At 56.7% G+C, this 22,308-nt stretch overlaps 2 protein-coding genes across 5 annotated transcripts in view; both read right to left on the bottom strand.

Moving 5' to 3' along the window:
* PPIF (peptidylprolyl isomerase F) overlaps positions 1-22,308 on the bottom strand; it is a 531,572-nt gene that overhangs the window by 53,829 nt on the left and 455,435 nt on the right. The window lies entirely within an intron of this gene.
* The window catches only part of ZMIZ1 (zinc finger MIZ-type containing 1), a 95,958-nt gene that overhangs the window by 29,555 nt on the left and 44,095 nt on the right, over positions 1-22,308 (bottom strand). The window lies entirely within an intron of this gene.

Here is a 22,308-nt window from a genome sequence, read left to right on the forward strand (position 1 = left end):
AGCGGAGGACGAAGGCTTTATCCAGGTCACCCCTGCGGCCAGCTCTGAGAGGATTATCAGCTTAATTCTGGGGGTGGTAGGCGGCAGCACCCTCTTGGTCCCTCCAAAGCCACTGCTCAGCCAACCCTGGCTGGAAGCATCTGGGAGGACATGTCTGTACCCAGGACCACGTAGAGAGGCACAAGGAATCAGAATCTGAGCTCACAGGGGAGTGCAGGGGGCGCCTAGTCGCTGGAGACCAGGGCAGCCCCAATGCTTGGCAGTTTGGGAGGGGGAAGAGGTTTCACATGTTACAGGGAAACCAAAAGCAGACAGCCAACACAGGAGGGTCACCTCAGCCATGTGTGAGTCCTGCATGAAAGCCAGAAGCTGGCCAGAGAAGCTAGGGTGTTGGCCTTGCATTCAACCAACAAGAATTTGATTCCTGGTATCCCAGACAGTCCCTTGAGCACCACCAGTAATGATCCCTGAGCACCTGAGTGTGGCCCCCAAACCCCAAAAGACAAAAGAAACCACGGTGGTCAGGAGCTCTACAGGAGGAAACAGGAGCTCTGCGGGGCTCATTCAGGTTCAGGAGTTCCAAGTCCCATCAAGCAGGGAGTTCCATGGGGCTCTGGGCTGAGGGGTCTGGAGGTGGCAGAGCACCCACCCTCAGGTCATTTCTGGGAAACTGAGGCAGGGAGGCATAAGAGGAGCTGGTATTTTTATTTTACAGAGGAGTAGACATGGGAGGGGAGAGATGATATACAGGTTTGGGAGGACGGATAGCCCCTTAGGACAGATTCCCTTACTCCTACACAAGGGGACCCCAAACTTCCTGATGCAGGATTCTAGGCCAGCACCTAGCCTGGTGACCAGACTAACCCAAGCAGGATGCCCTGCCTAGAGCCCCATGCCCAAGATTTCCACTCAGGTTTTAGAACTTTTCTTCTATCTGCCCCTCAGGCTTCAGGACAGCTGGGACCCCAGGGTGTGGCCCGCTCAAGTCTGGAGTTAGGCCTAAAGCTGCAGGCCTGGGCAGGCCCCTCACAGGATTGGGGGTTGTGAGGGCCACCTCCTGCTCCTGGGGGCACATGAGTGTGACACCAAAACCCAGCAGTCCCTCACCCCCACAATAAAATAGACCAAGGGGTCCCTGACTCCTCCCCAGGGCTGTGGTAATAGAGGACAGACAAGCCCGTCACAGACACAAAACACGATAAGGGGTTGAGGCCAAGGTGGTAACACCATGGCTTGGGGGTGCTGGTCAGGGTGAGACGAAATGGCTATAGCAGGAAGGGGCATCACTCTTGAGCAATGACGAACTCCAAGGCCCAGAGCATGATCAGCCCTGCCCAAACCCCACCAAAGCCTTGTTCAGCCACATTCATTATTAATGAGGAAAGAGAGTTCAGGAAGTTCAGCGATGTTCCCACACTCACCCGGTCCAAGGCAGACGTGGGTTTCGTAATTCCTTGGGGGCCCTGTCCTGCTGGCCACAGAGAAGCGGGTACTGCCTCCCAGAAAAGGGGGTGCAGGGTAGGAAATCAGATGGCTACTGCCCCCTGTGAATGTCCACAGCGGCTGGCTGGGCAGGGGCAGCAACCTTCCACCTCCAGCAGAACTTTCTGTGTCGAACCAAGAAGTGAAACTTGGTGCCTGATTCAGTCCTGACTGACGGCTCGTTGAGTGAGACACATGTGGCTGCGGCTGCCCTGTAGGGCCCCTCCCGGCATCTTCCCAGAGTGACTACTGCCAGGCCCCACTTGGGTCTCAAGCTAGTCTTTTAATGGCGCTCCCAGAGTGCCTGGGTCCTTTCAGGATAGGGCGCGCTCTCCCCTCCCTAGGCCTCTCTGCTCCCCGGGGTGCCCAGAGGTCGGTCTGGAGGACTCCACCAAGTAAGTTCCTGGAGCCCCACAGAAGGAAGAGCACAGCAGGCTGTGCTGGCCCCCCACAACCACAAAACAGGAACCCTGCAACAGACCAGCTTTCCATTGCGTCAGCAGGGCAGCGACATTCCTGCAGCCCAGAGAGCTTTGCCAGCTTACGGCTCCCCACTTCCCAGCCTGGCGCCCCACAGATGCATGGCCACTGCTACAGAGGCCCAAGGAGAAGTTCAGGGATCTTCAATGCTCCAGGTTATCTGAGGCCTCCAGGAAAAATCCATAGCCTTCCCCGTCTAGGCCTATGGCTTTCCTATTTCTCCCTCCAGATTTCAGTCCCTTTCCTACTCAGACCATAATTCCACTCATTCCCAAAACCAAAGTGTTGGAAGGCTGGAGAAAGACTGCTAAGAGTAGGGTGCTTACTTGGCACATGGCGAACCTGGGTTCAGTTCCCATCACTCTACCTGCCTCGAGCCCCTCCAGAAGTGAGTGATTCCTGAGCAGCGCTGGGTGTGGCCCAAGAAACAAAAACAGCAAAACAACCCAATCAAGTTCCATCTAGGGAGGGGGCTATGTCTCAAGTGGTCACTCACCTTGCAGGTGAGAGGTACTGGGTTAGGGTTAGAGCCTCAGCTGGGGCCAGAGAGTAGAAAAGGGATTAAGGTGCTTGTCTGGCATCTGGCTGGCTGGGGTTCAATCTCTAGTACCACAAAGGTTTCCCTAGTCCCAGGAGTGATGTCTGAGTGCAGGGCCAGAAGCAAGCCCTGAGAACCTCGGGGCACAGCACCCTCCAGAAATACCACATTTTACCTCATAGATCTTCGGGTTCCCATCAAGAGGCCCTTCTCCTTCCTCAGCCCTGGGTGTGGCACCTGCTTCTGCCTCCCTCACAGCAGCATCCAGACTCTTCTCACTGCCTCCCACGGGGCCTCCCTCCCCAACCCCCATAGCCCGGGAGACCAGTCCCGGAGCGCAGCGACCTTCCAGAGAGGAATGAGAGCTGCCAGTAAGGAGAGAGAGCAGTGCCAGGTGACACATAGTGGGGAGGGTGCTGGCCTTCCACAAGGCTGACCCAAGTTCCATCTCTGGCACCCTCTAGAGTTCCCTAAGCCTGCTAGGAGTGATACCTGGGCGCAGAGCTAGAAATAAGTCCAAGCACTGCTGGGTGTGGGCTCAAAACAAAAACCTCCCCAAAAAGATAAGATGAGAGCAGAGGCCCCTCCAGAGGAAGGTGACTACCATGTAGCCAAGCTGAAAGCGCCGGAGCCCTTGAGAATAGCAGTTTCTAGAAACAGGGCCCTCAGGAAGTAAAAGTCCTCCAGCCACATACTACAAACACAGTAACTAGCCAATGCTTGGCTGGACTGAACATGGGAGCTGGGTGCAGAGGAATCCAGAGGTTGTGGGGTGCAGAAAGAAGCTGCTCTGAGCTGGGGACTGCATGTCTGGGGTTCTGAGAGGGAGAAGGGGCCCCATCCTAGCTGCTCACATGGCCCCTTCAACAGGTGCGTGGGTGTGTGTGTGTGTCAGTCTCCAGGCGGGGAAAGAGACAAGGGAGAGGGTCTGAGCACTGTCCCCCTTTTCCTTGGCTCAGGACAAGCCTGGCACTTGTAGCCAATGACCTCCTGCACCCCCCAGTCTACCCAGTGGACCCTGAGTATGCAGTCCTTTCAGGAGTGGGGTCTCCTGCCAGCTGCCCCATCTGTTTGCTCGGAAGCAGCTCTGGGCTACAAGGGGCTTTTGCGCAATGCTGAAGGAGGCAAGCACAGGACACAGGGACAAGAGGCAGCAGGACATGGCTGGTTGGGTGCTCTGAGACTCCCAGAATGCACCCATCAAACCCAGCAGGAGTGGCCTAGGAGCTAGAGAAACTGCAAGGGCTGGCTTGTTCCCTATGCCCTGCAAGTTCTTTTGGAGGCAGGAAGGCCCCAGGAAGGCCGCCTGCAGCCGCGTCTCGAGGGCCGAGGGTGCAAGGGAGGCACGGAAGTGGCACTCATGGCAGAATGGGGTCTTGGCAGGGTGGAGGTGAGACTTGGGTCTTCCGGACCAGTCCCCCATTTCCCCAGGCTCCCTTCCACACTGCTGCTGCTCTATAGTGCAGAGACCTGGTCCCCGCCCAGCACTGGTCCCTGAAGAGAGGATCCAGGGTCTCCAGGGACACACCTGGGCCCTGTGCTGCTTGGATCCCGGTAAACACCTCCTGCTCCTGCCTGCACAGAGCAGAACTTTCCTTACCAGGGCCTGAGCGCAGCTGAGCACTCCTGGGAAATAGATCAGTGATGGTGGCTTCCCTGTGCCCGGTGCCTCATGGCTACTAAGATGCCCTCTTGGAGGTCTAGGGAATCACATCCCACTCACCTCCGTACTGACCTCTCCCCTTTGGGATAAGGATGGAGCACTGTTGGAAGTCCCCACATTGGGTGACCTTACTGGACCAAACTGACCCTTGACTTGCCTCTGTACTGACCAGAAGCTCCTATTTTGGTTTGATACTCCTGTCCTTTGTTGGGTGGCTACTGGGATACAAGGTGCTCCAAAAACAAGGGTCATGGCCAGAGTGATAGCACAGCAGGGAGGGTGTTCGCCTTGCAACACCCCCAAGCCTGCTAGGCTAGGGTTGGCTTGCAAGTAGCCAACCCGGGCTTGATCATCGGCAGCCCATATGGTCACCCAAACGCAGCCAGGAGTGATTCCTGAGCACAGAGCCAGGAGCAAGCTGGATATAGCCCAAGCAAAACACAACAAAACAATAACAGAAGATACCATCAGGAAAGACCTCAGCAGGTGCTTTTCAGTTCAGGGTTCTGGGCTCTGATTTATCCTGAGCCAGAGCTGCCCAGTCCATCTCTATTCAGGGCTGGAGAGGTCACAGAGATCACTTACAACTTTTCTGAAACACCTGAAGGGTAGAAATGGTCATGGGGCTCCAGGTGGGCAGTGCCTGCTAACCCCAACTCATGACCTCTACTTCTGGGAATCACCCATAAAGAGCAGGACAAGGGCTGAGCCCTGGAGACTCTGGGTCGAGTGCTCAGTACCCAGACACTGCAGACTTTAGAGTAGAAGAAGCTCTTTCAGGTCCCTCCAGGCCCTGGCCACACTACCAAAGAGGGAAACTCAGGCAGCTCCAAACTTACACAGCCACTGTGCATCTTCCCTACCTATCACTGCCAGGCACTGTGGTCGGTGCTGGGCTAGACAGCGATGACCAGGTCAAGATCTGAGCTCAACCCCGTGGCTTCTGCTCTTCCAGTCAGCACTGGGGTGTGGAGATGGAGGGGTGGCAGGTCAGGGGTGAAGGGTCTCCCCGCAGCTGAGACCAACTGGGAAGTAGCTCTCAAACCCTGCAGACAGAGGCTGCTTCCGGTTCCGGCTCAGCCTGGTTCTCACCCAGCAGCTCCCTCTCCCTCGGTGGTTTCTCACTAAGGAAGTTCGGGGTAAAAATAGCTCCAGGGGGATCTGAATTCAGTTCGTGGTGGGGGAGTCGCTGCGTGGCTGACATGCAAGAAAGGGAACAGCTTTATGGAGTGGAGGCTCATCAGCCCCATCCATTACCCCCCCCCCCTCTTCGGGGGCAATCCAGGCCCTTTGCTCTGGAGCAGATGGGAGGGTGAGCAGGTAAGAAGGATGCTCAGACCCTCCCAAAAGGGATCACCCTCATTTCAGGGGGCGCCACCTCTCCTCCCACTTAACCAACTCCCCAGCCAGGTGGGGTAGTAAGAAGCTCCCTGGCACCCAGTCCTGGCCAGCAGCCCCTAATTCCTTCCATGTCTGAGAGGCCACGGGCCATGTCCAGCTCTCGAGCGGACAGTTCATAAGTGTGGTTGTTGACCGGGCCAACGCGTAGACCTGGTGGAAAAGCGCTTCAACGTCTGGTGAAAGGTTAGAGGGAGATCCAGCCACTTCCAAGCACCCCACCACCACCACCACCACCACCAGAAGCCGGACTCAACATCAGCATCAACACCGACCATGTGCTCCAAGGAGCCCAAGGCCCTTCCAGATCTGCGAGCGATGCTTTATTAGCAGGACTGGGGTCAGGCACCCTGGAAGGCTCCAGTCAGCCCTCTCTGGCAGAGCAGATCCTCCCGGCGGCGTACCTCTTACGGGGACCCCCGCACACACCTGTCACCAGCGCGCGCACTGCACCTACCGCCTCAGCAGGCCGCCCGCGGGGTTCCTGCGGGGCTCTGGCACATGGGGTGCGTCTGACAAAGGAGCGGCTGGAAGTTCCGGTCACTCGGGCCGGCGCCCCGGAGGCTCCTGGTTTTGCGGGCGCGCGGGAGAACCGGGGTTCCCCCCCGCCCATGCACGCTGCACAGCCACCCACAATGCACCGGCGCTCCTGTCACACTCGGGCACACACACTCGCCCCCGCACCCCGCGCCCACCCCACGGCCCCCCCATCGCACTCACCTACGCGTGCCTCGACCCGTGGGGCCCGCCCCGGCGCCCGCGGGGGGCAGCGGCCCGGCGCTTGGGGCGCCGCGGCGAGCTGGCGGCTCCGGGCACGGCGGGTTCAGCCGACGCGGAACAAAGGCGGCGCCTGCATCCCCGCTCCGCGCCCGGGCGGCGGCGGCGGCGGGGGCCCCGGGCGGCTCCGGCGCCCGCTAGCACCGCGCTGCCCGCTCCGAGGCCGCTCCGGCTCCGGCTCCGGCTCCGGCGCCCGCTGCTGCCCACCGCCGCCGCCGCCGCCGCCCGGCTCCGCACCGCACCGCACCGCACCGCGCGCATCAATTATTCATCGCCCGTCTCCGGCTTCCCGGGCGAAGCCAATCACAGGCAGCGGCTCCGCTAATGGGGCCGCCGCGCGCCCGGGCGCAGGCGACAGCCCTCGGGGGACAGGGCCGGCCGGGGGCGCGCGGGGCCGGGGATGCGCGGGCCAAACTTCCCACGGCCCGCGCCACCGACCACCCACCCACCCGCTCGGCGCGGCTGCGGCCGGGGCTGCGGGAGGGGACGCGGCGGCGTGGTGGGGGGCGAGTCTGGGGGACGTCTCGGGGGAGCCCCGCTCGCGCGCGCCACCGTGCGCCCTCCCCGCACTCGCTGGCTGGCGCGCGCGGCCCGGCAGCGGCCACTAGGCAGCGAGGCCGAGCGAGCGAGAGCGAGAGCGAGCGCGATCGGCGGTGGCAGCGGCGGCGGCTCACATTTCAAACTCGCTCGCTGGGAGGTGCCGGCGAGTCCGCCGCGGCCGCCAGGCCAGCCAGCAGGGACTAGCGGACGCGCGAGGCTCGGGCCCGCTCCGCCCCCGCGCCCTCGCCAAGCCTCCCCGAGGAATCAATCGTGTGAACGAGGGTCGGGGTGTGTGTGTGTGTGTGCGCGCGCGCGTGCGTGAGTGTCCCGGCGGACCCCCCACCCCCGTCCCCGTCCCCAAAGTGTTTTTGGCACTGGCAGCGGGCAGGCACCTTCCCAGGCACCCGGAGTCCCCCACGGCTGAGCGCGCACGTACGCACCCGCGTGCCCACTTCGGGGACTTCCCGCGCCCATCGCCCGCCCCGCCTCGCCTCGCCCCGCCCCGGGCGCCGCCGCCTCTTCCTCCACGGCCGCGGGTTCCAGGCGCGGAGCTCGGCGCGCCCCTCGGAGCTTCCCTACTGCCCGCCCCTCTTGGAGAGCTCTGACCCCTCTTCTCCCTGTGCACTTCCAACGCCGGCGAGCCCCCCCTCCAAAGGCATTTTACAGTCCTCCCCTCACCCCGCCCACCTGTCCAGGCCAGCCTTTTGAATGGATCCCTAATTGCCCCCTAACAATTGGGAAGCGAGTGTGTGTGTGTGGGGGGGGGGGTGGGGGGGAAGAGAAGAGCGCGCTCTGATATGCCCGGAGGGAAAGGCAATTAGAACCGTCTTTAAAAACCGCCTTAGGGACCCCGGAGACAAGGTAAGGAGTGAAAGCTGGTCTCGTTCGAGGAGAATCCAGCACCGAATAGGGGTCTCCCAAATACAGAATCAGGAGTCAGCTCCAGAGGATCTGGGTGTGTCCCCCAAACCAAAGCAAAACAAGCAACACAGAGCAAACCAAAGGCCGACCTTTCTCCTTTAGGACTGGGGAAACGGCTCAAAATCAGAATTCCACTTCCACGCCCCAAATTCACACCAGCCCAGCACCCCAGGTCTGTGGGGACCAGCTCCTGGGAGTTAAAGCTCCCGGGGCAGCACGGGGCCTCACCAGGTCCCTAAGCCCTGGCCCTGCTGCCCTTTCCCCCCATCTCGTACTTTATGCCTGAGACACCTTGCACACGGCACTCTCTGCTCCACCAGATCCCTAAACCTGCCTACCCATGGCCTGGAAATGCCGGAGACGAGTCACTTATCCGGAAATTCATGCTCCAGCTCCTTGTTTGACACGAGTCGTTAGCAAGCTCTGTTCCCACCCACTGCCACTTGAAAACCAAATGCAGTTGTCAGGGGCTTTCCCTCAAAGGAGCTGGTTAAACGGATTAATTCGTACTTCAGAACCTGCTGCCTTTTGGACAAGAAGTAGCTTCCTACAACAGAGATGAACTGACAAGCCCTTCCCGCTGGTTGGGACATGGTGTCCGTCGCAGGAATGATCGGGTATTCCCCGGGCTCACCGGGTTTCTCTCTGAGCACACGCCTTGATTTACCTGCTACCATTGTAGAGCTTGGCCTACCAAAAGACGAGGGGAACCCTTAGCTAGGCCAGGATGCTTGTCTTCCTTGCTTTGGCTAAGCTGGTCTTCTTGAGATCACTGAGAGCACCCAAGAGACACCCGAGAGCTGCTGTAGAGTCAACTGTGACCCAGCACTGAGGGCACGATCCCGATCCCCGAGAACCCGCTTCCTGGCATTACTTTAATGTCTACAGGCGGCAGGCTGCAAGTCCTGATCACTCAGCAAATTCAAACCTCTGGAGGCTGCAAATCCCTCCTCCGCTCCACTCTTCCTGGGTCTTCCCCCACCCCACGTGCCAGGGCAGCTCAGCACTAGGAACCAGAACTCCCCTCTCTCTGTTGCCTACAGAACCAAAGAAGACCCAAACACAAGGAACTTACAGGCTCCTCTGGAAAGCCCCAATCTGTGTCAGTGCTACGTGGGCAGCTCCAAGCCCAGGTGGAGAAAAACCGCTCCTGCAGGTCTGGAGCTGGAACCCAGCAGATTTTAAACCTCAGGGCCCCCGACCTAAGGCACAGCCCCTGCCCCTCCCCCACGCCCAGCTTTGCAGGGGGAGCCTGGAGGTACTAGCTACTTAGAAAGCCCTGGTGTAAGCTCCAAGGGCCAGTGGCTCACAGATTTTTTACTTTCCCCAGGTAAATTAAAAAAGAAAAAAAAAGAAAAGAAAAGAAAAGAAAAGAAAAAAGTCAGTTCCCTTCATTTGCAGATTTAGCTATTAGAAAAGCAAATTGTTTGCTCTCATTCATTGGCCCCCCGCAGGCACAGAGAGGACAAGTGGCCAGAGCTGGGATTTTCACATGCTAATTTAGGGTCCCTCTCCAGCCTTTTTCAGGCCCCTCTCAGTTTGCTCCACCATGCAAGGAGCCACAGAAATAAGGGACTCCAGCCCCAGCAGAAGGATTTCTATGGAGGCCTCCACATTCCAAAGGTCCTTCTCCAAGTCCAGAGATTTGCTCCCAGGCCCCAGGCCTGAACTGGCCAGCTCCACCCCGGCGCCCGGCGATGATAAGGATCTGCAGAGAAAGGGTCCCAGACAAAGGCTCCTCTGCAGCTCCTGCTCGCCCAGGGACCTGGGAGGGGACAGTGCCGAGATGGGAAGGAAGGCGTGGGGCCCGCTGGGATGGTGGCTTTTCTGGGGGGTGTCTGATGCCCTCCTGTCAGGCGCCTTAGTGAGGATATATCACAGCACTGCAGCCGGGAAGGGAGCAGCTGCTTGCTGCAGAGGTAAGGGGAAGCCAGCCTAGTATAACCCACCTCTGCAGCGATGGCCGCCAGGCAGCAAAGGCAGGGGGATCCCCGGCTCACACACAGAGGGCTGAACCAGTCTTGGGTCAGCCTGGGCCATTAAGGGGAGAGTGAATTCGGCCTTAGGTCCCTCCTGGTGGCAAGCCTCAGGGCTCCCCAATTTCAGGCTGGACTTGGTGGGTGCAGGGAGCCTGGCAGCAGTACTCCGGTTTCATTCTGGGTTGCCTTGGGCAGTCTGTGCTGAGCCAGCATATCTTGGGGGCTCCTGAGCACCCGGATTGGCTCCTGCAGCTGTGCTCCAGATGCAGGAGGGGGAGGCTCCAGGCAGCTGTGCTCAGGGGTGATAGACTCAAGGCTACCACAGTCACTATCTGCACCAGGTCACATGGGGGTGTGGGACATGGTGGAAGGAGCCCAGGAATGCCTTTGGCTGTCTCAGAGGGGACAAGCACTGAGGTCTCTGTGCTGGGCAATGTTGGCTCTCCTTGTGACCTGCTTTCTGCAGCTCAGCTACGGCTGGGACAGAGGGTACTTAGGATCTGGGAGGTAGACAGATAGAGGAGAGCTTACAGGTAACCAGGCCTACACAGCAGCCACTTATGATGTGCCAGGATGGTTCCCACCCTAGAGGGGCAGGCGGAGCCAGAATCATCCCCGTCCCACACTCTACGTTCGAAACATTAGAACCATAAGACTTAAATGCCAGCAGTGCTGGCCCAGAGCTGAACCCCTGGCTATAGTTTCCAATCTCCCCAGCACCCTGCATCTCATGCACTGAGTTCTTGTCTCTGTCCTCTCTGAGCGCCCATCCCCAACAAGAACCAGAGGCAGTGGGGAACTCTTAACTATCCCTGGCTTCTTTCCTAACATTGTTCCACCCAAAGGCGCTCATCCCAGACAGGGCCTTTACTCCCACATGTCTGCATCTGGCTGCTGCCCAAATCTGAAAACTGTTTTGTTAAGGAAACAAGACCCATGGGTGTCCTCGACCTCACTTGCCCCTCCGAGTGCTGCCTGGAAACACACAGTTTATGGGTATTACAGCTGAGATGGCACCTGAGTCCCTGCTCAGTGCTGGGTGGGGGTGAATCTCATACAGGGGCCCAGGGTTTGATCCTCAGCACTGCAGGTCCCCTAAGTCCTATGAATGATGCCCCTGAGCCTAAGCCAAAAAAAGTAAAAAGAAAAACACCAGCAAAACCAAAGACAAAATGTTCAAGTTCCTTCTTGCCCGGAGGCCCCATAGGCTCTGTCCTTAAGCTCTTTGAGGCCATTTCCTTCTGCATTTCTTTGGTTTCTCTGTTCTAGCCTCACAGGCCCCAGCTATGGCCCCAAGTTTGTTGGGTGGCTCTGATTCTGCCTTCCTTTGCTCTGGGGAAAGCTCGAAGCAATTGGAGCTGAGCAGCCTGTGGTGGTGACACCAAATGTGACTTGGCAGGCTGAGTCTGGGTTCATATATCTGCCGCAACCAGAGCAGTTGACTGGGTGAAGGGCCTTGAGCCAGCCATGACTGCATGGTCACCCCGTGGTTGCTGAATGGTTACTGCATGATAGTCTCATGATCACTGCATGGATTTCACATGGTCACTTGGATGGTCTCCACATGGTTACTGCATGGTCCCCTGAAGGGCATCCTAACCCTCTTGCCATCGTATGGGAGCTGAATGGAAGGGACAGCCAAAAAGCTGCACTGTTCAGCCGCAATGCTCCTAGGGTTACTGCCCTTCTGATCTGACAGAACCATCCCCAGTTAAAGAAACAAGAACTCCTTAGTTGTCAAAAGGTGATTTTCCTTCCTCCAGAGGCTGCTTGGCTACCTGTCTCCTTGTCCGTCCATCTGTCTCCCTGTCAGTCAGTCAGTCAGTCAGTCAGTCAGTCTGCCTGCCTACCTATCAGGGGCATTTCTAGCTTTATCCCACTTCTGTGCCCCAGACAAATGCTCACAAATTCCCTTTTTGGAGGAAGAAGTGATTTGGACAAGAGGAGAATTTAAGGGCACACAGGGTTGGAGCAACAGCCCAGCAGGAGCAGGTAGGGCACATGTTTTGCACACGGCCAACCCAGATTCCATTCTTGGCACCCCACAGGGTCCTCCAAACACCACTAGGAATGATCCCAGAGTGCAGAGCTAGGAGTCAGCCTGAGCACAGCGGGGTGTTGCTTTAAGACAGAAACAAAAACAAAAACAAGCTGAGAGTTGGCTGGTCAGGGCAGGCAGCTTGGCAAGGAGATGAGTAATGGAGACAGAGCATCCTGAAGGGTAGGATGGGAATTGGGGCTCTTCTGCTTTGGGGTGTGGCCAGGTGGCTAGCCAGCACTGCTGTACTCTATGAACTCTCGAGGGCCTTCCAGAAGTGGTGGGCCCCGTCAGGACCGGCTTCCCCTGCCTGCTCCCTCCTGCCCCATAGCAGGCTGTAGAATCCCCTTTATCTTCAGCATGGGCCCGAGTGTCTGGACCATCCCTGGGTCAGGAGACAGGAGCAGACAGGCTACACTGGAATGTAGGGACAATCCTGAGTGGGAGGCCTGGGGTGGTGACCAGCACAGTGGAACAGTGGGCCAGAACTGGGCCTGGCCGAGCTGCATGCCCAGGGTAGGACTCCTTCCACTGCCTCTGTGCCCAGCTTCCATGTGCCTGATATAGATGTGAGATCTCTCTCCTAATCAGGAGTGCACTGGTCTTCTCAAGTGTAGTGAGAAACCTTAAGGAATGTGACTCAAAGTATAGCAGGAGGGCGCTTGCTTTGCATGTGGCTGACATGGGTTAGATCCCTGGTATTCTTTAGGGTTCCCTGAACCCCCCAGGTGGGATCTCTGAGCAGAGCCAGGAGTCATTCCTGACTGTGGTCACGAAACCAAACCCAAATGAACCAAACTAAAAAGAACTGTGTCTTGGGTCCACAGTCCCCACGCAGACTAGCACTAACACTGCAGAGACCCATGATAACCGACAGAGGGTTGGGGAGATGGCAACAAAGAATCAGGGATCAGAGCCCCAGTTCAATCCCTGTTCAGCACAATCCCCTGGATCTACCCTTCAGAGACCACCCCAAAACAAAACAAAACTAGTTCGGAAGCAGCAGCAGGTGGCTGGGCTGGGCCTGCCCAGCCCTCAAAAATTGTGGGCTGTTGGCAGGAACTTGGAAGGTGTGGGGTTTGTCTATCCCATGGCAGCAGTTCTCAAGGCTGTGTCCTACACATAGTAGATGCTCAGTAATGTTAATCAATGTTAGATAATTGTTAGTGGATGGATGATGAGTCAATAAGTTAGTGTCCCTGGCTCGACACTCAGAACTCACTCCTGGCTGGTTCAGGGGACCATATAGGATGCTAAGGATTGAATCTAGGTTGGCTGTGTGCAAGGCAAGTGCCCTACTGCTGCACTATTGCTTCAGCTGGCCAGGTTGCTGGTCTTACCTGCTGCCAGTTCAATCTCTGGCACCCCATTTGATGCCCATCAAGAGTAATCCCTGAGTACAGTCAAGAGTCAACCCTGAGCACTGCCAGGTGTGGCCCCCAAATCAAAAAGAATAAATAGTTCTCACTCTGGAATGAGTGAGGAGTCATGGGCCTAAGACAGGTGGGATCTCTCTGTGGGGACCCTTTCACACCCTGGGGATGAGCTGTTTCCCTGTGCTGATCTCTAGGCACTCATAAACACTGCAGTTCAATTTTTCTAGGAGTGCATGCTTCCTGAAAGCCCCCATGCCAAGTATTGAGCAGTGGCTGGGCTAGTTTGCAGTTGGCGGAAATGTGAATTTGGGGGGGGCTTCCCAGGTGGAGGAAAGTGGGGGCAGACTGTGGGAGGAGCCTATCCTGGACTAATCCCTGAGGCTGCTATGTTTTGGGGCCTAGTAGCTGACTACTCTGACTCAGTTTCCCTAGGAGTGTAGGGACTGCATTGAGAAGACAGGCTCTGGAAATCACGCCTAGCCTGCAGCTCCCCTCCCACTCCCTGGGGCCCTAGACAGACCAGGGAGTTGGTGTGTGATTGAATTTGGCCTAATTACCTCCCTGTGCCGGGAGAAGAGAGTTCTGAGTACTAGTTACTGAGTTCCTTTGCTGTTCTTGCCCTCACTGTGATTATATGCCTGTCTGATAGGCAGACGGATGCCCAGGTCCCCCTCAGGAATTCCTGTTTCCTGCCTGAGACAATAGCGGTTCTTCATGGCAAGCAGGTGAGATGGGCCCTGCGGAATTCCCTGTTGGAGTCAGCCCTGGGCCTCAGCCCTGGGCCTCAGGGACAGCAGGAAGCCTTGGGAGGGACAGGACAGCTCATCTGCAAAGGCTCCAGGAAGGGCACTGGGGCTTGTTTCTCTCTAACAGGGCGAAGGCCACCTGCCCGGCTGCCACCTTGTCCCCAGGGAGGGGAATCACCCTCCTGCAGAGCTCCCACAGCGAAACATAAACACCTGGTTACCCAGGCACCACCTTGCCAGGGTGACGCCATCCAGATGGTCTCTGAAGACACCCAGGAGGGTTGCCACGGGAACGGCAGCCTAGCTGCTCTCAGAAGGGGAGTGGGGCTCCAGACCCACAGGCCCCTGAGCTTAGGGACGTGAGGTGAGGGGCAGGCAGGCATACGCATGGCCAGTCAACGTTGAGCTTGCCCTGAACACTCAGGAGGAGTGAGTGTTCAGTCCCCACGGTTTGATCACAGAGAGCAAACAGTGCGGAAGTGACAGAGCTGAGGGCAGCACAGGGTGGCCAGCTCCGAGTCCTGACCCTTCGATGCCTCCACTTCAGTTTCTAGATGCCAAGATCTAGCCTGGTGTGATTCTCCAGGCTGACAAAGAGCTGAGAATGAAGAGGGTTTGAGAGTAGCCTATAAGCGAGGCTCACAGATTCTGAGCTTGGTCCCCGGTGACCTGGGGAGCTGGTCTTAGGCCAGGACTTTGCTGTGTGTCTCAGGTGCCAGATGGTCCATGAGCACAGGCTGGGGGGATCTTTAGGAGGGAAAGACAGAGGCAGGAACATGGGAGGAGGAGTCAGTGTTGGGAATATCTGACTTCTCCTTCATTCTCTCATTCTTTCATTAACTCTCCTCAGGGCTCCCCAGCTCAAGCCTGGCTGGAAGGGGGTTCGTTTGGGCAGTAATGACTCTGGGCCTGTGGATGGAGCATCTGGAGGAAGCCCCTGGCCTTCCCCTAGAGTCTGCACATAGCTCTGCACTACAGTACTGGCCTTGTATGTGTGAGGACCTGTTGTGATTCCGTGCCACCCATGAAACAAAAGTCGGCTGTGCCTGGGTGTGTGTGTGTGTGTGCAAAGGGTCAAATGTGGGTGCCACGACCACAGACCCCATAACCTGGCTGTGCCCAGGTGGATGTTCGAGGCCCTGGCCCTCTGTGCTCACTTGCTTGCGGAGAGACTCCGCTCAGCAGCCTTCCCCGAGCTTGACTCTATTTCGCGCGTGCTCTTGAATCCCCCTGAATCCTCCTCGGCTAGGGTGAGGCCACTAAGCTCGTTTTAAAACCAAAGCTCTGACTGCCTTAATCCTCTTACCTGCCTGCTTCCTAGTGCTCTAATTGCCACCGATGACTTTATTAATGCCTCAGGCGGCTGTGGCATCCCCAGCACAGAGGGGAAAGTGATGGTCACCTCCTCCGCAGGACAACTGTCCCCCTTACCAGGGGGCAGAGGTACTGTGAGCCTCGGGGGAACCAAGAAGAAGGACTGGCCCTCGAGATGACCTGGCCAGAGCTGAAGGTCCCCCCAGCTGCTCTCTCGTCTCCCCAGTGACAGTGCTGGGGCTGAACAAGGACGGTGGCAGGAGCGTCCTGTGTGGTGGAGAGTGACTTAGGGGAATGTGGCTCATTCACCCCCAGATCTCCTGAGCAGGCCTGGGCTGAGCTGAGACCAGAGTGAGGACAGAAGAGAAACAGACCCTAGAAAGCCAGACCTACTCCCCCAAGCTCCCCGGCCAACCGGCTCCAGGGTAATACACCTTACACCTTGCTCCTTCCTCCCACTGGCCAGCATGGTCGTGAGTGGCCCCTCGAGAGGGAGCTGTTCCTTCAGAGCTGTGTCTGGGAACCCCGTTTCCCATTTCTCTGTCCCTGTGTCCACGCGTGTTCTGCTTCGTGTATCCATCCTGGGTTCATGAGTATTCTGCTTTCTGGTTTCTGTCCCTGGGTCCATGCGTATTCTGCTGTTCTGCCTTTTTTTTTGGGGGGGGGGGCACACACACCTGGTGACGGTTAGGAGTTACTCCTGGCTCTGTGCTCAGAAATTGCTCCTGGCTTGGGGAATTGTATGGGACACCGGGGGATCGAACCACAGTCCATTCTACGTCAGCCACATGCAAGGCAGATGCCCTACCGTTGTGCCATCGCTCTGGTCCCTGTGTGTTCTGCTTCCTGTTTCTGTCCTGGGTCCACACATATTCTACTAGTGCACTTGTGGAGGTCACAGGAAACACTGCTTTGCTCAGCAGTGGCAGTGATACAGGGCGTCTGCCACATGGATGCATCACGGCAGGTGCAGGAGTGTTGCTGGGTGGGCTGTGAGAGGTTAAGTACTTCATTCTCCTCTCCCCTCCCCTTCCTCTCTTCCCTTTCCCTCTTCTTTTCTTTCTTCCAGTACCTTCCCTTTCTCTCATCTCCCCTCTCCTCCCTTTTCCTTTCCTCTTTCCTTCCCTTCCCTTCCCTTTTTTCCTCTCCTCCCTTCCCTTTCCATTTCCTTTTAATTTCTGGGCTACATCTGGCCATTCTCAGGGAACTATATAAATTGCCAGGGATCACTCCTGGTGAGCTCAGGGGACCCTCTGAGATACCAGGGATCAAATTGGTCTGCTCCTTTAGGGAGGGCACCCCCACCCCCTGCTCACCCCAGTTCCCCCCACAGGAACCCCCTGCACACAGGAACTCTCACTCCCTTGACCATGCCACTCTCCTTCCTGCCCACCACTGTGGCATCCCCACCTTCTCCCTGGGTCTCTTGTTCCACGGGAGCAAGGGAGGCAGGAGAGGAGCCAGGGGCTCTGACAGGGAGATACCCCTGCACCTGCTCCCTCTGGGACTCAGATGAGGCAGCCGTCTGTGTCCCTAGAACCAACTGGAGGGGAAAGTCCTGCTTCTGGCCAGGGAGTAGCCAGAGCCTCAGCGTCCTGCATGGTCAGAGGACTGACCATCTGGAGCATCTGGACAGTGTGTGTGTGAGTGTGCGCATGGTATGTGGTTGTGTGCATAGGTGTACATGTGCACATGTGTGTGCATGCATGTAGAAAATAGAGCTGACCCAGGGTTGCCACCAGGGCCCAGGATGAAATCATGAGCTGAGGTGGAGGTGGGGCTGGTGTGTGTATATGTGTGTGTGTGTGTGTGGGGGGGGTCTGGCCTTGAGGGGAGCCCTGCACGGAATTTCAAGGGCGAGACATGCCCGCCCTCACAGCCCCCTCACGATCCCGCCCAGTGCACCGCCCGCACGTTTTTCACGCAAAGCTGCATACTGCTTTGTCTCGGAGACTCACGGCCCTGAATAAGGCCATTTGTCTTCCCTGGGGATGGGGAAGGAGGCTGCCTGCTCAGGCTGGACTGGAGAGGGCTGGGGGCCAGGGAGGGATGTGGGGGCTGTGAGGCACAGGCAATCTGGGTGGGGGCAGGAAATGCCGCCACTGTGGGGGTGCCAGGGAGCCCCACACAGCCAGAGAGAGTGCCAGCGCCAGCCTCAGAGACAGGAAATAACCTCAGGCCCTGCCTTGTGCTTGGGGTGCAGAAAGGCCCTGGGCCTTATCCCCCCTCATAAGAGTGAATGACACCCAGCTAGGCTTATGGCTGCATAAGAGACTCCAGAGTTCAGGCCCAGCCTTCCCTAGCCTCTCCGGGACCACAGGCCACAGACTAGGACCCTCCTGATCCCTCCCTGATCCCTCTCACCCCATCCCCAGCCGCCCATTCCTTCTGCTACATCTGCCCTCCAGCACCTCAGAGAAACCAGACCTGAGCAGGGACACCGGGGAACACTTAGATTAGAGTCCTACATATCCCTAGGCAGGAAGCAAGAACATGAACAGTGCCCCAGAGAGCACCTATGGGCAGCGGAAGGACAAACAGGTCCCACTAGGACCTCTGCAGAGGCCTGACCTCCTTCCCTGCATGTCTGCACCCAGCCGCTGGGCTACCAGCCACGCTTCTCTCTGCCAGCACCCTGGGGTGGGGCTCCCCTTTCTGGGTCCCAGTTCCACACTCCCTGGGTTTTGACATCCCCCATTTCTCTTCCCCTAATGTGCTGTGGGGCTCTTACAGGGGTAAGCAGAGATTTGGGGCAGGGGCAGTCACTGGGCACTGGGGCCTGCCATGCATGGCATGGTGCCTGGTGCCCCTGGACTGAGGAGTTGACATTGTAGCACTGCCTGCCAAGTGGTGAGGGTTGCACGCGGTGAAGGTGGGGGCAGGGTGGGCATGCAGTAGGGTGGGGGGCCGGGGGGGTGCAGGTGACCTTCTTTGTGGAGGAAGGGGAGGACTGGGGCCCTCAAGGACCTGCCACTTAGAGGCTGTGGGCCTGGGCACGCCCCTGTGCGCGTGCTCGCCTGGCCGCAGCAGAACAAAGAGCTGGGGGCTGGGAGTCGAGGGGCCGCGTGGAGTCGCCTGACTTGGCGGTTTACTGCAATGTCTGCTCTGCGCTCGCCTTCTCTCTCTCTCTCTCTCTCTCTCTCTCTCTCTCTCTCTCTCTCTCTCTCTCTCTCTCTCTCTCTCTGTCTCTCTCTCTCTCTCTCACACACACACACACACACACACACACACACACACACACGCACGCACGCATGCCCCGTATAGTGCTGCCCTACTCCACAGCCCACCAATGGCAGAGTGCATGGCCTGGCCCTGCTCCCCACTGTCTCCCGACAAAGCACCGCTCGGTGCTGCATGATCTCATCCCTTGGCCTCCGTCTGGCCCCAGCCTGGCCTCCTGACAAGAGACAGACAGACAGGGAGAGGGAGCGGGTGCAGGGGCGGCGGGGACACAGGCATGAGTGCCACACACAGAGTGTTATACAGATGCATAGCTTGGGGGGCTGTGCAAACAGCTCCCTCCGCAACGAAGTCCACAGCCCCCTTCAAACCTCAATACAGATACAGACCCCAACCTGTGCAATTAACAACCCCCAACACACACACACATGCAGGATCCAACACAGACACAGACCCCAACACATGATACGATCCAGCACACACCTCTGCAGCTTCTAATGCACACACACACACACACACACACACACACACACACGTTTACAGCACCCTTCCCACACGTGCACTTACCGTAGTCACAGACCTGCATACACATCCCTTGCACACGCATCAGGGCAGGGAGGGGCCGGAGAGGGTGGTTGAGCACATCTAGAACTACAGATACAGCGCGAGGGGCAATCCCAGGTCCACCCCACAAGATTCTAGAGGCCACAGGGGAACAAATGCAGACAGATGAACGGGAAGTTAGATGGATGGGTACTGGTGGGGAATATCACCGTGGGCCCACCAGCATTGGGGGTGATTCTTCCCAATGTCATCAGTCTAGCTGGTGGAGCCCATGCAGTGGATGACCCACCTCACACATAGGGCAGTCACGACTTGTAAGTGTGGTCTCATGGCCAGTGAGGGGCTCTGGCTCCCACCTCTCGGAGCTTGGCCTGCCAGGTCCTTTATGCAACCATTGAAGCCAGCAGTTTCAGCCTCTCCCATCAGATTGCAGCCTCCATCAGACTGCAGCCTCTCTCATCACACCATAGCCTCCTCCATCAGACCACAGCCTCCTAATCAGACCGCAGCCTCCACTAGAGACCAGACTGCAACCTCATCAGACCACAACCTGTCTCATCAGACCATAGCCCCATCAGACCACAGCCTCCCCCATCAGAACGCAGTCTCCCCATTAGATTGCAGCCAAGACCTGGGGCTTGAGCAGATCGGGGTGGTTGAGTGAGCCAAGGACAGTTGGACTGAATCCAGAATCTGAGTGATAGAGCCACAGGGTGGGGGCTCAGGGTTCCCTTCCATGAGGGGCTGCTGACCCACTCTGGCGGTACTACATGAGGTGCAGAGACAAGAGGAAAGGTCCCTTGGCACCGGAATAATCTTTGGCCATCACCTGGGGACAGGCTTTGGCTCAGAAGAGGCAGGAAGGGGAGGGGAGAGAGTATACAAACGCAGGGCATTTGCACACAGCTAACCTGGGCCTCTTTCCTGGAACCACTGAGCCAGGACAGAAGCAATCCCAAGGCAAAGTGCCAGGAGCCAGAGTGGGGACAGTTCCTTCACCCCACTGATCACAACTACTAGTTTTGGCTTTTTTGTTTTGTTTTGTTTTTGGGTCACACCCAGCGCTGCTCAGGGGTTACTCCTGCTCTACACTCAGAAATCGCTCCTGGCAGGCTCAGGGGACCATATGGGATGCCGGGATTTGAACCACTGTCGTTCCGCATGCAAGGCAAAAGCTTTACCTCCATGCTATCTCTCGGCCCCACTAGTTTTGGCTTTGCCTCTATCTGACACACCACTTGGATTTATTTTTCTTTTCCTTTTTTGGTTTGTTTTTAGGCCACACCCAGTGGTGCACAGGGCTGACTGCTAGCTCTTCTCAGGGATCATTTTTGGCAGGGCTTGGAGGATGCTATGATATGCTGGGGATTGAACCTGGGCAAACAAACACCTTACCCACTGTGCTATCACTCTGGCACCTACATTTTGATTATTTTACTCCACACCCCAGAGCCAAGCCTATTGTGGTTCCCACACAGCCTGCTCATTCTTATTTCCTAATAATTTATTTATTTGTTTGTTTATTTAGCTCATCTAGCAATGCTGAGGAGTTACTTCTGTATCTGCATTTCAGGGATCACCCCTGATGTGTGGTGGACCCTCTGGGATGCCAGAAATTAAATCTGGGTTGTCTGTATGAAGGCAAATGCTCGCCCTGCTATGCTATTGTTCCAGCCCAATTGGCTCTTTTTAATATTTGTTTGTTTTTGGGCCACACCTGGTGTGCTCAGGGGTTACTCCTGACTCTTTCCTCAGGGGTCATTCCTGGTAGTGCTTGGGGGACCTTATGGGATGTCGTAATCTAATCCAGGTCGGCCGCTGCACTATCTATTGCTCTGGCCTGCTCTTTATCATCCTGGGTGAATGTTTATAGAAGAGAGAATCCAGTCCAGCTCCTTTGCCTCCTTGTTCCAAGAACTACAACCTCTAGGCTGCCACTGGCTCCTGCTTTCCCTCTTCTCAAAGCTGCTGTAACTCTTCCTGGGCCCTCCACATACATTGTTCCTGGCCCAGAGAAGTTCTTCCTCAAGTTCCCTCTTCCAGTTCCCATCTGGGGGAGCTTATCTGCACCCCGGGGGACCTCACTGGCCAGTGATGCCTTTCCCTCCAGGGCTGATCACAGCTCTAGAATTCCTGCGGGCTCTGACTCCAGTGGAGATCTAGTTCCTGCTTCTCTCTCCCTTCAGACCTACTTTCACAAGTAATATCTGACCAATCCCTGTCACACCCCATTATTTAGGTTTTGCCCTTGCGTCAGTCCCTCTCTGGTCCTTCCCAGGCCAAGTTTGCTGAGCCCCTTAGGTACCATGTCAGGTGCTGATCTGGGTAGGGGAATCGGAAACCAGGGAGGAGAAATGACATGCACATTTCTTTGACAAACAAACCTTCAACCTATCAAAATGACATCGGTGTTATTATTAAATCCTGTATTTCATCAGGACTAGGCAGCACAGACCATTGGTTGACAGGCTGTTCAATACCAGCACCATCTTCCACTGTGGGCTGGTACCTCTCTGGTCTCTGAGTGTGTCTGGTTAACAAGATCTCAGCTGGCCTCTTACCCAGTAACTCAGGAGCCCATGAGCCCAGACTGTGGATAAACAGACCCACATTTATAAAGACATGGTATGAGGGATTAAAGCATTCATTGAGGCTGTCTCTATAGTTCCAAAGACCTGCTAGATGGATAAATTCACAGAACATGCCTGTTTCATTATTGCTCAGAGAGTAGGAAGAAAGTATGCATGTATGTGTTTATTTAGGGCTACACTGGAAGGTACTCCTGGTGTAGTGCTCAGAGAATTATGCAGTGCCAAGAATTAAATTCAGGGATTCTGCACACAAAAGGTACCCTCCTGCTCCATGAGAGTCCATATCCCGGACTCTGATTCTTTATTCCCCATGAATGATTATGACTCAGTAAGGTATGCTAGTGACATATAGATAAGATAATGTTCTTCCTTTTCACTGAATTGTTCCAAATGGGCAGCATCAGACATGTCTCGAGAATATTCTGATGGTCCGTGCAAGTGAAGTTCTCATCCTTGCTGTCTTCTCAAGGGAAGGAAGAGGGGCTCAGCGTTCTCCTAGGGGCTCACAGGCTGGACTGATGAGGCTGCTGGTCAAAACTCATACAGCACTCCCAGCCCAAGAAAGGAATGGTCTGTAGTAGCAGGCACCCCCGGCAGTGAGTGGGTTCAAAGGCTGGATGGACAGAGGGATGGTGCCTCCTCTCCTGCCTATGGAAGTTATGGGAAGGTATCAAAAATGTCCTTGTCTGGGCATACTGGAGTTTCTTTTGTTTTGCTATGC

The sequence above is a fragment of the Suncus etruscus genome, chromosome 15, assembly GCF_024139225.1.
Source record: "Suncus etruscus isolate mSunEtr1 chromosome 15, mSunEtr1.pri.cur, whole genome shotgun sequence".
Classification (NCBI taxonomy): Eukaryota; Metazoa; Chordata; class Mammalia; order Eulipotyphla; family Soricidae; genus Suncus; species Suncus etruscus.